At 40.4% G+C, this 17,987-nt stretch overlaps 1 pseudogene; it reads left to right on the forward strand.

Annotated features, from left to right (window-relative positions):
* Window positions 1-4,297: 4,297 nt before the first annotated feature.
* Window positions 4,298-5,850, forward strand: LOC112635376 (annotated as a pseudogene).
* Window positions 5,851-17,987: the final 12,137 nt, after the last annotated feature.

Genomic DNA, 17,987 nt, shown 5'->3' on the forward strand with positions numbered 1-17,987 from the left:
CGAAAGAGATGGGAGGAGAGAAATGGAGGATGGTGAATGTTGCAACTCTCCTAGGTAGTTTTTGTGAACATGTGTAACAGAAAGAAAAGCAATGGAACCTGATGGGGGCAGGTGGCACCAAGGCAAACCTTTGTTTTTTTTAAATTGGAGAATTAATGTCATGTTTATATGCTAATGCAAGTGATTCAATCGAGAGGGAAAACAGGGATGCTACAAGAGAGAGGGAAGGCTTTTTGGAGCACATCAACTGAGCAAATGGAAGGGGATGGGATCTGGTGCAGAAATGGGGATCTGGCCTCATCTAAGCTCTTCTATAGTAATGGGAGAGACTCTAGTAGGCAGGAAATGTGGTGGGAACTTGTGGAAGTTCTGTTTTTAGGCTTCAAAAATGGGAGGTTAGGACATTACGGAGAGTAAAGTAGAACTCTGGGGAGGAAAGGAATGAGGCAGAGGGCTGCTGTTTTTTATTATTATTTTATTTTATTTTACTTTTTTTGAGACAGAGTCTTGCTCTGGTCGCCCAGGCTGGAATGCCGTGGTGCAATCTCAGCTCACTGAAACCTCCGCCTCCTGGCTTCAAATAATTCTCCTGCCTCAGCCACCTGAGTAGCTGGGATTACAGGTGCATGCCACCACGCCCGGCTAATTTTTGTATTTTTAGTAGAGACGGGGTTTCACCATGTTGGTCAGGCTGGTCTCAAACTCCTGACCTCGCGATCCACCTGCCTTGGCCTCCCAAAGTGCTGGGATTACAGGCGTGAGCCACCACACCTGGCCTGTTTATTATTATTAAATAATATTATTTAATAACTCTGTGCTACTACTTGATAATTAAAACTATGTACATATATTAATTTGATAAAACGAACACTTTTTAAAAATAAGAGAGGAGAATGTCTGAACTACCTCTCTGGGTGAATTTCAGGCAACTCTTGAGATGAATGGAGGAACACAACAACCAGCTGTGGAGTCATGGTTCTAGAATGGAATGGCCAATGTCAGAATGAACCATCGGGGTATGAAAGATTTTCTTTGGGTTTTAAAACACGAAGAATATTAAAAGTAGCAAAACAATATTATTGCATTTCACCAGGACTTCTATCAGGAGAGATCCTGCCTCTTACAATTGCAAATATATTTCAGTGATTAAGCTATGTTAATCACTGCTATTTCTGCCTTTCAAAGTCTCAAACAAATAGTTTTTCAGCTCTATGATGTTGGGAGCTCTTTGTAACTTGAAGACTGAGACTGGAGGATCTCCCTCTCTGTCTTTCCCTCCCCTCCCTCTCTCTTTGTTCCACCTCTTTCTCTGTCTTTTCCCTTCATCCTGTTGCAAGACATGGGCCTCCACAAGTCACATTCTCAGTCAGGAACTATTTTTTTTTGAGATGGAGTCTTGCTTTGTTGCCCAGGCTAGAGTGCAGTGGCATGATCTGCAGCCTCTGCCTTCCAGGCTCAAGCAATCCTCCCACCTCAGCCTCCCAAGTAGCTGGGACTACAAGTACATGCCCACTACATCCAGCTAATTTTTGTATTTTTTGTAGAGACGGGGTTTCACCATGTTACCCAGCCTGGTTTTGACTTCCTGAGCTCCCACTTCAGCCTCTCAAGGTGCTGGGATTACAGGTATGAGCCACTGTGCCCAACTCAGTGAGGAACTTCTTTATTTTTCTGAGAATCTCCTTTTTTCTTCCGTCTATCTAGATTGAACTTATTTTTCAAAATTCAGATCAAATTTTGCTTTCACACTGAAGCTTCTTGTGACCAATCCAGTTCTCACTTATCTTTTCCTCTTTTTCTTTACTTCTCTTTATACTTGGAGAGATAAAAAGCCCAAGTATATTGTTGGAAATAGTGAAAGGGTGTTAAGGTGTTATATGTTTGGAAGAATTTGTCTGCGTAAGGCTCTCTGTGAATTTTTAATAGAGCAGCTTAGAAGGGAAAAGGAAGTTTTCAATAGAAATATCAGGGCATTTGTATTTTTAGAATACAATACTAAAAATTGGGCTTTTATAAAAGGTGGACTTTAAAAGGAAGTTTTCAATAGAAAACTTGGTCTAAATATCAGGACATTTGTATTTTAGTCCTGACTCTGCCACTAGCAGTTTGGCTTCAATCAAGTCATGTAACTTATTTGTCCCTCAATAACCTCATCTTTAAAATTAATGTCTTCGACTATATAATCCAAGTCTAGACACGATGGCTAAAATACAAACATTCAGCTGCAATTTAAAGATAGGAAGAGTTAGTTGGGGGCAGATTTTGCCTTTGAGAGTGTGTGGGATTATGGGTTGGCACTGGACTTTCTGTGCCCCAGACAATGTCTGTTGTCAGACCTCTCATCATCCTGTGGAGCTGTCATCCCATCCCCAGACCTCTTACCCTGCCCCAAACCACAGAGGCACTGCACTAGCTCTTGCTCGTCTGGGTCTCAGTCTTTGTTCTGAGCTGCTTACCCTGGCCCACCCCTCCTTCATGGTTATCTCAATCTGCATCCTCTCAGCTTACACTGAATTGCTCTTTTTTTTTTTTTTTAAGTTTATTGAGACTTTTATTATGGTCCAATGTACGAGCTATCTTGATAAATGTTTCATGTACACTTGAATATGTTTTCAATATGTTTTCTACTTTTTTTAAAAAAATTATACTTTAAGTTCTGGGATACAAGTGCAGAATGTGCAGCTTTGTTACGTAGGTATACACGTGCCATGGTGGTTTGCTGCACCCATCAACATGTCGTCTACATGAGGTATTTCTCCTAATGCTATCCCTCCCTTTGCCTCTCACCCCACAACAGGCCCCGGTGTGTGATAATCCCCTCCCTGTGTCCCTGTGTTCTCATTGTTTAACTCCCACTTATGAGTGAGAACATGTGGTGTTTGGTTTTCTGTTTCTGTGTTAGTTTGCCGAGAATGATGGTTTCCAGCTTCAACCATGTCTCTGCAAAGGACATGAACTCATCCTTTTTCATGGCTGCATAGTATTCCATGGTGCATATGTGGCACATTTTCTTTATTCAGTCTATCACTGATGGGCATTTGGGTTGGTTCCAAGTCTTTTCTATTGTGAATAGTGCTACAATAAACATACTATCCAGAATCTACAAAGAACTTGAACAAATTTACAAGAAAAAAACAACCCTATCAAAAAGTGGGCAAAGGATATGAACAGACACTTCTCAAAATAAGACAGTAGAGGCAACCTAAACACGGAGACAGTGGGTTCTGGGATTGGGCAGCCAGCCTCTCTGCTGGAGGCTCTGGGGTCCACGGATGACTGTCTTTTCCTGGTTAAAGGTGGAATTTTCCTTGGTACTGTTGATGTAGCAGGAATGCTAGCTGGATTTATTACAACATTATCACTGGCTAAAAAGAAAAGCCCTGCATAGTTCAATAAGGGAAGCATGGCCACGGCTGCATTACCAGAAAGCAAGTCTTCCCTTGTCTTGCGAGCTCTGGGCTGGGGCTCACTATATGTGTGGTGTGGGGTTGGTGTGATTAGCTGCTCAGTCTGGAAAGCTTTAGGAGTTCACAGTGACATGTAAGAGATATCCTCATTTTAATTGAAGGCTACATCACCAACTTTCTACCCGAGAAGTCGTTTTTCTTCGGGACCCACAATCAAAGGCTTTCCTCTGGCATGAGAAAGGAGTAGCATTCTCGTCTGGTGAGTTTTTAGTGCTGAAGTGACTCCCAGTTGTCCCTGACCCCGCTCAAGCTCCTGCTGACTGTCCCAGTGTGGGTCTGGCCACGACTGGCACCAAGGCAGTGGGATCCTTTATAAATAGGCCTCCAGCGCCATACACTAGAAAGCAGGAGCCCACTTCTGGGATAGTGGGAGATGGTGCAGGCAGCCACCGGTACTAAAGCACAGCGCCCTATCCTTCCCGGCAGGGCCACAGTTCAGAAGATGTAACCTGATTTTCATCTGTAGTCACTAGAAGCATTTTTCCTTGACATTCATACTAAAAATAGAAAACTAGTAATTTCAGGGATCTGGGTTAGCCTCTTAAACATGTCAACTATTGATGAGAATCCTCTTTGTAAAACTGACTCCAGAAATCACTTGCTAGAGAAGCAGCCCTTCACTGCCTTAGTCTGAGCAGCCACGGAAAGCACGTGTTGGAGGCGCTGGCAAGGCCCGCGCAGCCGCAGTAGAGGGCCGGGGGCAGGTCGTGCGCACCCGCCATAGAGGGCTTGAAGGTGCTGCCAACGGCTCTCTCGGCATCTCGACGTTCTGGTCAGCAGCTTTTTCCCATTCTCTCCCTCCACTTTTTGAGTGAGCAGCCCCGAGTTGGACTGTGCCTGTTGTGTGGGTCAGCCAGAGAGTGAGCTCGGCGGGAGCGAATTTTCTGTGCCTGGGGATGGCCCTGTGTCCCCGTCAGGCGGCGTGCATGCTGCTCAAGGGCGCCTGGCTCTTCACCCCCGTGAGCAAGATGGCGACTGTGAAGAGTGAGCTTATTGAGCGCCTCACTTCGAGGAGCCCTGTCATCACAGTAAGGTCTCCATCATAGGAACTGCATCAGTGGGCATGGCCTGCGCTAGCAGCATCTTATTAAAAGGCTTGAGTGATGAACTTGCCTTTGTGGATCTTGATGAAGGCAAACTGAAAGGTGAGACAATGGATCTTCAATATTCAGCCTTTTCATGAAACTGCCAAACATTGTTTGTAGCAAAGATTACCTTGTCATGACGAACCCCATCCTAGTGATTATTACAGCAGGTGCACGCCAAGTAAAGGGAGAAATGCGCCTTCATTTAGTCTAGCGAAATGTGACCATCTTAAAGTTAATGATTTCCAGTATTGTCCAGCACAGCCTCCTCTGCAAACTGATTATTGTTTCCAATCCAGTGGATATCTTAACTTACGAAGCCTGGAAGTTGAGTGCATTTCCCAAAAACCGTGTTGTTGGAAGCGGCTGTAATCTGGATACTGCTCGTTTTCTATTCTTGATTGGACAAAAACTTCGTATCCACTCTGAAAGCTGCCATGGATGGATCCTCGGAGAGCATGAAGACTCAAGTGTTCCTGTGTGAAGTGGAGTGAACATAGCTAGTGTCCTTTTGAGGGATTAATCTCTGATATAGGAACTGATAAAAAATCCTGAGCAGTAGAAAAATGTCCACGAAGAAGTGATTGCTAGTGCCTATGAGATTATTAAAGTGAAAAGTTCTACTTCTTGGGCCATTGGCCTATCTGTAGCTGATTTAACAGAAAGTATTTTGAAGAATATTAGAAGAACACATCCAGTTTCCACCATAATTAAGGGCCTCTGTGGAATAAATGAAAAAATATTCTTCAGTATTCCTTCCTTGGAGAGAAGGGTATTACCAGCCTTATAAAGATAAAGCTGACCCCTGAAGAGGAGGCCCATATGAAAAAGAGCGCAAAAACACATTGGGAAATTCAGAAGGAGCTTGAGCCTTAAAGTTGTCTAAAACTACTATTCCGAAATTATTGAAGAGATCATAGGTACAGGATTATATATCAAAATTTTGAATAAACTTGAATTCCTAAAAGATGGAAACAGGAAAGTGGATAGAGTGACTTTCCTATTTATTTAGTCTTCCAGCTCTTTTATTTAGCATCCAGGTGCTGGATGATACTTATTTACAATTCCCAAAGAAAGTGATTTTGGTACCACTGATGTAGCAGCACTTACCTTGTTATATATATGTAGTTGCCATTTGGTTCCCAGAAAGTAGGATGTAAGTATTTATTCTGTTCTAGAAATTCTGATTCTTTTCTTTAGATATATGCTATTTCTTCTTGCTGGTTTATATCTATGTTCATTTGTATGCTATAAAAAATGGGTAATTTCCTCTACAATGTAAAAAATATGTACATACAAGAAAAAAAAAAAAGAAGACATTTATGCAGCCAACAAACATGTGAAAAAAAGCTCAATCATCACTGGTCATTACAGAAATGCAAATCAAAACCACAATGAGATACCATCTCACACCAGTTAGAATGGCAATCATTAAAAGGTCAGGAAACAACAAATGCTGGAGAGAATATGGAGAAAGAGGAACACTTTTATAATGTTGGTGGGAGTGTAAATTAGTTCAACCGTTGTGGAAGACAGTGTGGTGATTCCTCAAGGATCTAGAACCAGAAATATCATTTGACCCAGCAATCCCATTACTGGGTATATACCCAAAGGATTATAAATCATTGTACTATAAAGACACATGCTTTCTCTTTTTTCTGACTTGCTCTTCAGACTTAATGCTCCGTATTACCTTCCTCACTATGAGTTTGTCTCCCCCTAGAAGATAGTCTATGTTTTCCAGTTGGCTGTGGACCTGATTCTGCTTGGGGCATGTATTTCTCTTGAATACTTGAATACCATGGGACCCACCCATGTTTTCTGGGACTCAGGCATAAGGCAATCACCCCAATTTTCTATGTCCATGTAATGACTCTGGTGCTGGTGTTATCCTGTTAACTAGATTGTAGTTGTGGTTCTCTGCATGTAAGGATCAATGATTTTTTCCTGCTGATTCCCCCAACAACCTTATATAATGTTGCATTCCTATAAGATGCTTAGAAACTAGTTGCTAATTTGTACATTCCCACTTTTCAATCCTCACCCAGCTTATCTTTTGTTGGAGGATTTTGTAAAAACAAAAAGGGGAAGAGTAGACACTGCTGAAGGAAAGAACTTAAAAGTCAGGAGCTGCCTTGGTTTCCCCTTTTATTTTCTTCCTCTTGCTTTTGTTATCTCCTCTTTCTAATATAGCAATAGGAGTGTATGACTACCACATATATTTGTTTAAATTTAACTTAAAATATCCATTCTAGGTAATCTGCCTTTAGCCCTTTTCTATCAGGGTACTATATTTTATTATTAATTAATTCCTTATAATTAACTTCATTTATTAATTTCTTATTAAATAATCTCATAATGGAAAAGGAGCACCAATTCCTAGTTGAATAAAGAGGGGAATAACTTCGTTGTCAGGACAGAAACTCATTCAAGCCAGCTTAGGTCAGAAACAAAACAGTGGGGAATGTGTTGAATGTCTGAAGGTATCTCTAATAACCATAGAGTAATAATTATAGAGATATGTCATTTAGTACTGGATCCAGGACCCAGAAAATTTGAATCCAAGGTTACTTGCTTTGTTTTTTTCAGAAGATAGGCTCTGCTCCTATCGCTACATCAACTTTATTTTTCCTGGGTCTTCCTGTAGATTATCTTACTGTGCTCCGGCCTGTGCATGTTGTTCCCAGCCTCTGCATTTCCAGGTTTCCTAACTCAAACACTTACCAGAAACTAAGTTCAGTCTAGTTTCTGTGTTCCAATTCTAAATTCCAAGAAGAGATTCTGATTGTCCAGCTTTGGTCAGATACAGACCCCCCATCCTGTCAGCAGGGGTTAGGGAGTAGAAGAGTCATGTCCTACAAACATGGGTACAAATATGGGCATCAGCACGGGGGAGGTGCTTACCCCTGAAAGTCCCTAAGTGTTGGTGTAGAACAGTTTCTCAATATATACTGGTTGATTTTACTATGTCAGGCTCACAAAGTTTATACAGAATAGACCTTTCCAATCTCCTTAATTTCTTTGTTTTGGAATGTGGCTGATGTCTGAATATAGTATCCAACAAAATAATTAAAGCGCTGTTTGGAGATGTAGCTTGAAGGGCAATCACTTTTTAACTTAATATGTGTCTTAGATCTTGATTTAACTGTCTTTTTTGTGGGGTGAAAATTTGTTTGATCTTGTCTTATCATTAGAAAAGACACAGCATGGGAATTCTATGCATGCCTGTAAAGTTCAAACACATTTCCTTTTGTTGACAGGTAGTAATTTGTATGAGGCAGGCAAAGGAAGAATGGGTTCAAACAAATGATTCAAGTTCACAAATATGCAAATTAATGGATTTTCCAATTTTTTTTTTTTGGAAACTTTTACCTTAAGCCTGTTGATTAGTTGTGATTGCTTTGTAACAAGAATCTGGAGGCCATCTGGGACATCATCACTGATCTGGGGAAACAGGACCTGCTTTGGGGAATTGATCTTACAAGATGGAGGCAGCACTTTCCAACATAAATGTAATGTGAGCCACATATGAAACTTGAAATTTTCTGGTAGCCACGTAAAAAGTTGGTAAAATAAATCAGTAATTAATTTTAATAATTTTACTGAAACTGATATATTCAAAGTATTATTTCAGCATGTAATCAATATAAAAATCATTAGTGAGATATTTCACATTCTTTTTATATTAAGTCTTTGAAATCTGGTGTGTGTTATATGCTTAGAGCACAACTCAATTCAGATGTTAATTTTTCAATGATTAAAGTGAAATGCAGACCTACCAAAACATGACATTTGTGTTTAATAGAAAAATATTTTAGGTTGCTTCAGTTTATTTTAATGCATTTAAATAAAATAAATTCAATTTGTCAATCTGCAGTAACTTTATTGCAAATGATCAGTAGCATTTACTGATTTCCTATTAAATAATCTCATAGTGGGCAGTGGCTTGTGGCCATTGTATTGGACAGCACAGTTTTAGAGAATGGGATTCATGAAATTTGAGACCAGAGTTTGTCTTTCACCAGTGAAGCTTAACCTAAGAGCGAATTTTGTTGTGAATCGGTGTCCACTGTGTCGCTGCTCGAGTATCACTCAGAATTCCGTCTCTGGCCCCTCACTGTTGACAGTGGCTTTGCTGATCTCATCCTCACCACTGCGGCTGGCTCTAGTCATCACTCTGCTGCATCTGTCCTAGCCCAACCCAGTAGTGGTGGCCCTGCCCACCACTTTGCAGCCCTGAAACTTGTCTGTCTCTTGCTCCAGGGCAGACTTTCTTGTAGTCTTGTTCTGCTGGCAATAGTCTTAATGCCCTAATGCTTTAATGACATTACATGAGTTTGGCACAAGTTGCAAATTTGGAGATTATTGTGTTAAAAACTGAAAACTACTGTAGCAAAAGGACTTGCTTTATTTTGGTTAACCCTGTGTTTTCCAAGCTTAGTTGACCACAAGTCTCTTTTAAAAGAATAACATTAAGTTACTGCAGGAGACCAAAAATATGTCAAAAATATGCATGAAGATACTGTAGGAGACCAAAATATGCCACCCCAAAATATTTCTGTTTGGCATGAAGGTTATTTTGAGCTGATTAATTTGAGACACTGCAGACACAGGGGAAGCTCTGAAAACAGAGAAGTTGCCCTTTCGTAAGGGAAATTTATATTTGTAAAGGAAATCTCTATCAGTAAGGATGTCGCTTTATCTCTACCAAGAAAAGAAGGATGATTAAACCACTGGAGACTCACGAATGAAGAAGGCACTGACTTAAATCTGCATAACTACCCTTGCCTTTTGATATGGTTTGACTGTGACCCCACCCAAATCTCATCTTAAATTGTAGCTCCCACAATTCCCATGTGTTATGGGAAGGACCCCATGGGAGGTAATTTCATCATGGGGGCAGATCTTTCCCGTGCTGTTCTCATGGTAGTGAATAAGTCTCACGAGATCTGATAGGTTTATAAATGGGAGTTCCCCTGCACAAGTTCTCTTGTAAGAGAACTTGTAACTTATAACTGCTATGTAAGAAGTCCCTTTGTGCTTCATCTTCCGCCATGATTGTGAGGTCTCTCCAGCCATGTGGAACTGTGAGTCCCTTAAACTTCTTTGCTTTATAAATTACCCAGTCTCAGGTATGTCTGTATTAGCAGCATAAGAACAGACTAGTACACCCTTGTTTACTGTGCTTTTCCTGGGCATCTCTCCATAACTACCCTTTCCCCACACCCTCCTTTCTTTGTTTCAGCAGATGATGGTATTTAAGCCTGAACTCAAAACCATGCCTTTGAGATTTACTTATTTCTTTGGGTTATCTCCTAGTATATATGAGGCATACATGCTATTAAGCTTCTGTTTATTTTTCTAATTTGCCCATCTTTTGTTACAGGGATCCATCCCAACTAACAACTATGAAGGGTGGAGATAAAATTACTTTTCCTCCCCTATATTACATACTACTGAAGTGTTCTGAAACACACACTCTCAGAAATACTGCTCTGGTTGGCTACAGAGTGCTTGATTCTGAGACCTGCTCTTTTGACCATGTTTGACTTCAACAGGTCCTTGAATGTACCATTCTGTACGTGTCTGTAGAGGACATCTGTTATTTTTGCCTGAACATCATCTGTTCCCTGTTTTCTGGTATCAGAATCCTCCTTTCCATGGGGAATTCATTCTACATTGGTTGGATGTGACATTTGTCACCTCTTCCTAGCCACAGAGTTGGGTACATGGTGTGGAGACTGTTATTGTTCATACTCCCTTTTTTTACCTGGGCACATAGTTAGACTATATTTTCCTAATTCCCTTGCATTTAGCATTGGCCATGTGACTAAGGTTGGAGCAATGGACAGTGAGCAAAAGTAATGTATACAAATTCTAGGCTGAGGCCTGAAGACAACAGGAATGCTTTGTCAGTGCTCTATTTTCTTTCCCAGAAGCTGGAGCAAGGATTTGCTTTCCTCCAGGTTCAACCACACACACACTAGGGGCTGATAGGAAAACAAAGTGGAAGAAATCTAGATTTCTGAATGACTCCATGGCGCAGAGCCCTTACTATTATGGAATATCACCTCAGGTTATGAGAGAGAAGTATACCTCTATTTTCTTGAAGCCATTGAATTATTATCTTTTAAAGTCTCTTTGCTATTGAAGCATAGCCTTATTCTGGAAAATATAGTACATGGACTCAGTTATAATCCCACTTCTGCTGGCCATGATGAATGTTCCAGGAATTGGACCTAACCCAGATCAAAGTTATGCTTTGGATGTTTATGCTAAAGCTAGCTGAATTCTTCCTTTTTGTAGTTAACTTGTAAAATATATACCCACACCATCTTTCTTTCTCTTTTTTTTTTTTTTTAAAGCCACTGGGAGATGGCTGGCTTGAGAATGAAGCCACTTCTCTTAGAGAAACAATTTCAGGAAATGGTGAGAAACAGGACCTCCAGATCCAGCTGTGCTTCAAATGGGATTCATCATTGAACTTGATAATCGAATGAAACAGTTACCAGTTTTGCTTAACTTAGCCTTAATTGGATTAATGTTACTTTCCATAAGTCTGGAAAAATACACTATATATTTCCTTCTTATTCTAACACTATCCTTTGCCATTAGGCCACTTGCTGGTGCCATGCTCTTTCTTGCTTGCCAGAGCAAATTAAGGCAAAGTTTGCTCATCCTGCACTGAAGATTCAACCCAGTTGCTCTTTGGGAGGGTAAAGGAGGACCCTTTACCCAAAGAATGTAGGACCCTTTACCCAAATAAATGTAGGACATGCTATCCTGAGAGCTCTGTGCATACTATAGGAAGAGCCAGAAACTATCTACCTCATTGGCTTAGGGAATTAAGCTTCTTTTCAGCCTTCTTCATTTCTCTTCCTCTCTATGGATATAGGAGGAATGCTAAGATAGACAAGGGAGCTTCCTGGACCAAAGGAGAAATCACTACTTTCTAGATGAACAAGGTCCCATTTAGAGTAGAGATGACTTTATTAGTCGAGGAGGCACAATTACCATGAGTATATGGAATAAAAGACCTTACACAATTGTGGGAAGAGCTGGGGAAGCAAGGGTTCAGGAGTTGGAGATCAGAATTAAAGGAATAATCAATCTTCCTGAAACCCTGGTGCAGGTGGACAAGACAGGATGTACAGAGCAATCAAGGACATCCTCTTCCTGAAGTGGGAACAGAAAGGGAAAGTTCATGGGGAAGTCTATGAGAAGGTGTTGATTTTATGTAGCTACCTCCTTTGTGGGTCTGTAGCTGGGCTTCTGGTGGTAGGCATGGGGCCTCTGTTAAGCAGTAGCGCCAGTGGTCAGGAAAAAGAGTTGGAAAGGGAGGAGAGGAGAGTGTGAGCAAACTGGATCCTCTGATGCAGATGGGAACCTCTGCATCAATCTGTCATGCTATGTGACTGCAAAGACCTTTGGGAAATAATAGCTGCCACTTTATTTATTTATAGCTGCAAGTATCCCAAATCCTAAGTTCTTTTAGTCAATGGTAACCTGGAAGCATACAGGACAGGAAATGTGGAAAATGTAGTTTGTAGCTTGATCAAATTGACTTTAGAAAAACCCAGCACAAGGTCCATCCCTGGGTGGTGATACCAAGGCAAATCACGAGTGATCTGTCAACATGGTGCAATTGGCACAACTTATCCTTGGAAAGTGATTCAGGCTGCTATGTCAGGTCAGTGCTTTCTCTGTAGCATCTGACTCTTTCGTTCTTTACATATATCATCTGTTTAAACTATTCCCACCACAGAGGGGTTCCTGACCCTACCCATCACCCTGTTTCTTCCCTGCCATTGGATTGTCAAGGCTTCATATCTGGTTGCTTCCTGTTATTCCTACCAAATTGTTCAGTGGTGATACTTGCCCAAGCCCTAACATACTCCTGTTGCTTGTAATTATTCAGTGTGAACCTAGGCAGGCTTGGAAGGCCCAAGACTCTTTCCAGGCTGGGTTTCTGGCTCAGCCCCACCCACTTCCGCAGCCACCTCTGGTTCAATTGCCTTAACTTCTGTGGAGGCCAGTCTTGGTCTTCCTTTGGTGACATCGAAACCCTGATACTATTAGTGATTTTTTGTAGTTAACGGACTTCTTCTCACTTGACTAAAGGGTTTTCTCTGTGTTTTAATATGAACTAAATGGATTTGGGGGAATATTTGGAGCTGAGGAAAGCATATGGATTTAGTGCCAACAGACTTGCTTTCATAAGTGTATTGTGGTAAACACAAACAAATGAAAAACGAGCAAAAAGGTTGCAACAATACTGGGTCTGGCCCTAGACACACCTGAAGGGTAACTACACTTGATAGCAATAATTTAAGCATGCCATTACAATTACTCTGTATGGCAGATGCAACTGAAAGTATTTTCTAAGCTAGGGAATTTGGGAGTGGCCAACCCGGAGAATCATCCCTTATCTATGATAAACATCTGAGCTCCATCTCATCCCATGGAACATGAGCCATACAGGAGATTGAAGTCCTGAGTTTTCACTTAAATGAAGAATGCCAGGTGGAGGTCGTTGGGGAGAGGTGTTAAGTGAAAATGCTATAAACTGCATGATATTTACAGGCAGTTGCAGTTTTCCTGACCAGCCTGTTGCCACTGGATGCTCTCCCTTGTATGTTAGCCCCTGATAAAACTCCATGTCTTGTTTACTAGCTCTGGGTCTCTTCTTTGGCCTCTTGAAACTGGTGGCTTCCCTATTGAGGTTAGGGGTTCGATACAATATCACCCTTCAGGTTAGAATATGAATGAGAATTCAGAGGTGAGATTAGCTTTCTGACAGCAGAGGTCCAGCTGGGAAGGCAAGGAGTGACATACTGCTAGTGTCCCTAGAAGTTTGTACCTTCCCCACGCACAGTTTACTCAACCTACACAATGACTGGATTTGAATCATAATCCTAGGTTTTATTTGCATTGTCATTTTGGACACCTCATTTAATGTTTCTGAGTCTCAGTTTCTTCACTTATTTAAAAAATGGGATGAAGATTTCCTGCCTTACAATGTTATTGTAAACATTAGATAAAGCATCTAAAGTGCAGGACACAGTAGTTTGTGATGAATAAATGGTAACTCCTACTGCACTATTAAATTCTAAATCCTAAACCCTAGCATGGTCACTACTGAAGCTTTATTACTAAATTTAAGCCAACTTCCGAAGAGCTGCAGCAAGAGGAGTCTGTCAACGATTGTCCTGGCAGGCCTCTTGATTATACAAGCTTGTTCTTATTGAATATGCAGGGTCTATATAGGAAGAAACTGTGCTAGTGGAACAAACCTAGGAGAGATTTAAAGCTCCATTTTGACATGAACTCTTGAAACCTCACCTAAGTAAATAAACCAAAATTTAAGGACTGAGGGTGGTTGAATCTGGGGCCTGGGGTCTTCTCATCAACAGATCTCAACCACAATCAGAGTGTTTCTCTCTACCTTTGAAATGGCTGAACAGATTAACCCCTTCTGACTTAATGACACTCCAGTACCAGCCCTGGATGGTTAGCTTTTGAACTTCTTACCAGTAATTTGCCTTAGCCAGTTCTCTGAACCTCTATTAATAGCGGCTAAACACAAATCCCACCTACAAGATGCATACAGCGGGGATCCTATTCTTAATTCTCCGTAAAAGTTTCTGGAGCCGAATTCTCCCATGTGTTAGAAATGTCTTTGCAATTGAGGCAACATTTGGATCCTGGAGGCTCAGAAGGAACCAGATGCTTGTAGTTGTCTGTCCATACCTATGTGAAAACTTTGAGCATCTCTACTCTGTGTGCAAATGCGAGGGTGAGCTGATGCTGCCTTTAGAATACAAAAACCAGTGCCACTGACAAAAGCAGACTTCTTACCATGGGCTGGAGAAGCTCAGTCAGCTTTTTTGGGGATTGTCTAACTCAGAACCATGTGCCTACAGACATTTGACAATTTCTATAAAAGGGTGATGGCAGCACAGCTTTTATTAATGCCTTTTATTATCTCTTGGTCTCATTGTCGTTGAATTTTAAACTGTTAACATTTGTGATTCATATTTAATGAATCTTTATTACTATGAACTTGGTGGTTTCACATATTTCTCTTGTGTTTTTGTAACAATCCTGGGAGGTAGGTCGTAATTACCATAATAGCTAACACACATACACACACACACACACACACACACACACACACACACACACACAATATTTACTATGTGCCAGGCATAGTTCTAAGCATTTTATAAATTAATATACTCCATATAACATTTCTGTGATGTAGTGCTTAATAATATCTTCGTCATCATTCACATTTTTTAGGTAAGGAAATTAAAGTATGGAGGTAAGTAGCTTGTCTAAGGTCACACAGCCAGTAAGTGGTAGTACGTGAGTTCAGAACCAGGCAGGCTGGCTCCAGAGTTCCTAGTCTAATTATTATACATACTGCCTGCAAGTTTTAAATGAAAAGCCAAGATGCAGTGAATCATCCAAGTTTCCACTGCTGTTAATGAGAAGAACCATATTTCAACTCAGGTTTTTGGTAAGGCTCATATCCTTTCTCACTATTCCATGTTTTTTCCATTGGCTACAGGGTATGACCTTGGACAAGTCACTTGGTTTGTTGAGCTTCATTTTTCACCTATAAAATGGAGGGTAATAATGCTTACTTCATTTAGTTGTTCTACAGATTAAATATAACTTGATAAAGCCATGTTTAACTCAGTCCCTGGCACATCATAAATGCTTAATAAATACTGACTTATTAACAGATAGATTCCCTAGAAGGGCTGTTTATTCTCAGTACTTGATAAGACTAGACTTACTAAGAACATGTTATCCTTGGTAAGTAGAATGTATATAAAGCAAAGTTGATGGTTTTACATCATTTCTTCCCTAAACCTTGTTAATTGTGTTTATATTTGATCAGCTGTAGAAAGAACCAGGTGTTGTGTCCATTGAAATGCTTCTTTTTGGGGCAAAGAAGTTATCGTGTAGATCCTTAAAAACCCATTCTTTTAAAAAATTTTTAGATATTCATGATCTATGTCTAATTACTGTCTTAAAATAGCATGCTTTTATTTCCATATCAAAATTTTAAGGCAAGTGAATGCGAGAACATTGCTTTCTCACTCTTTTTTTTCTCTTTTTCTTTTGAGATGGAGTCTCACTCTGTCACCCAGGCTGGAGTGCAGTGGCACGATCTCAGCTCACTGCAAGCTCTGCCTCCTGGGTTCATGCCATTCTCCTGCTTCAGCCTCCTGAGTAGCTGGGACTATAGGTGCCCACCACCACACCTGGCTAATTTATTTTATTTTTTTATTTTTAGTAGAGATGGGGTTTCACCGTGGTCTCGATCTCCTTACCTCGTGATCTGCCTGCCTCAGCCTCCCAAAGTGCTGGGATTACATATTTTCTCATTCTAAAATAAGGTCTGACGACCTGATTTGATCTGTTTTCCTATTGTTTGTTGATGCTTTTGTTGACAGAATCAGTGAAAATTATAAGGTTAAGTCATAAGGTTCTTTTTTCCTCTGAATAAAATTGTGATGTACTTGTCAGACATTTTAAAGATATGATGGAACATAGTGTAAATATACCCTAGATAATGGTACTCTGGAAAGGAAAAAGTCTAGATGGTGAAAGGTAAGAGCCAAGATTATTATGTACTCAACATGGATAAGATATTTTTGTAATGTAGGTAATTGGAAATGAATCAATAGAGCAAGAATGTTAGTGGTTTTTGGAGCATGGTGTCCATTACAATGTGTATCTGGGATTACATGCAATATCTTTTGCATATCTAGGCCCATTTCTGTCCACTCCCACTACCATTTTCACATCCCAACTCCTACCTGTGCTAGGACATTAACATGTCAAACTTCATCATTTAGATAACATTAGGCCCCCACTCAAATATATTAATTGATTATCCATTGCCTTCAAGATGACAACCAGGCTACTTTGACATCAAGGTGTGCCATCTTTGTAAGCATTATACAAGATAATATAAATTGAGATCATAAAGATCTCCTTGATGGAGATCATGGTTCTTGCCCTCAAAACAGAGTTTACCTTTTGGAGGGGGAGACAGATAAGCAAAACATCATTCACAGTACAATGTGGTGAAGGTATAATAGAAGTGAGCTGAGATGCTGGGGAAGTTCAGAGAAAGGTACCAACTTTTCCAGCTTACCTCCCACTACTTCTTTATTCAAGCCGTCTGTGCTAGACTGATTTATTTTTAATTCTCCTAAATATCATGCATATTCCCATCTCTCTAACTTAGATCATATTGGTTTTTTCATGCTTAATCTCCTCATTTTCTGTTTATTCATTCAACCAACATGTATTGAAAGTACACTGCATGCCAGAAAATGAGCTATTCACTCTGGTAAGTGAAGGCGAGAGGCACAGTCCTACCCTTACGAAGCTGACAGTGTTGCCTTCTCAGTCTCTCCTGCTGCCTCCAATCCATCTTCTCTGACTCCTCAGCCTGCGATTTCTTTCTTCTTACTTTTTAAAAATTCTTTCTGCTTATTCTTTTTTTTTGAGACGGGGGTCTCGTTCTGAAGCTTAGGCTGGAGTACAGTGGCATAATCATGGCTCACTGCAGTCTAGACCTCCCCAGGCTCAGCTCAGGTAATCTTCCCACCTCAGCCTCCCGAGCAGCAGGGACTACAAGCATATGCCACAAAGCCTGGCTGATTTTTTTTTTTTTTTGGTATTTTTTGTAGAGATATGGTTTTGCCATATTGCCCAGGCTGGTCTTGAACTCTTGGGCTCAAGTGAGCCACCCACCTTGGCCTCCTAAAGTACTAAGATTACAGGTATAAGCCACTGCACCCAAACAATCTTCTTCTTGAGCTCCAGCAAACTTACATCTGTCACATGTAGGGAACTTATATAATTATCAGAGGATCAATCAGCACTAAGTGGTTGGTTAATTTATCACATTGATGCAAATATCATGGAAAAATAATCATTTTAGATTACTTTAAAACTTCTGCTGTTATTCCTTTAGTTGAATAATGGTTGGTAATGCCTGAGACTCAGTCTTCTCATCTGTTAAATGAGCAGAATAAATGAGAAATTTAAGTTCTCTTCCAAGTATGCAATTATAGGGTATTTTTTGCAATCCAAAACTTTGGTATGAAATTAATATACTAGGTTGGATGTGTTTACATTTTATTTCTAATGCTCATGGGTATCTAGAGGAAAAAAAGGAGTCCAAGGTGGAAAAACAAGAGGGAAGCAGATGAAGGAGAAAAGAAAAGAAGCAGCAAGAGGAAGCAACCAGGAAGAGGGCTGGGGATGTTCTGAAATATGGGCAAAGATCTTTCTTTGCAGAAAATATTCCCCCTTCAGGGTTTCTTTCTTCCCACCCCCCAGTCAAATCTTGTGAACGATTTCTATTTGTTATTAACACTTTGTGTAAAATTCTATATTGAAAAGC

The sequence above is a fragment of the Theropithecus gelada genome, chromosome 11 (genome assembly GCF_003255815.1).
Source record: "Theropithecus gelada isolate Dixy chromosome 11, Tgel_1.0, whole genome shotgun sequence".
Classification (NCBI taxonomy): Eukaryota; Metazoa; Chordata; class Mammalia; order Primates; family Cercopithecidae; genus Theropithecus; species Theropithecus gelada.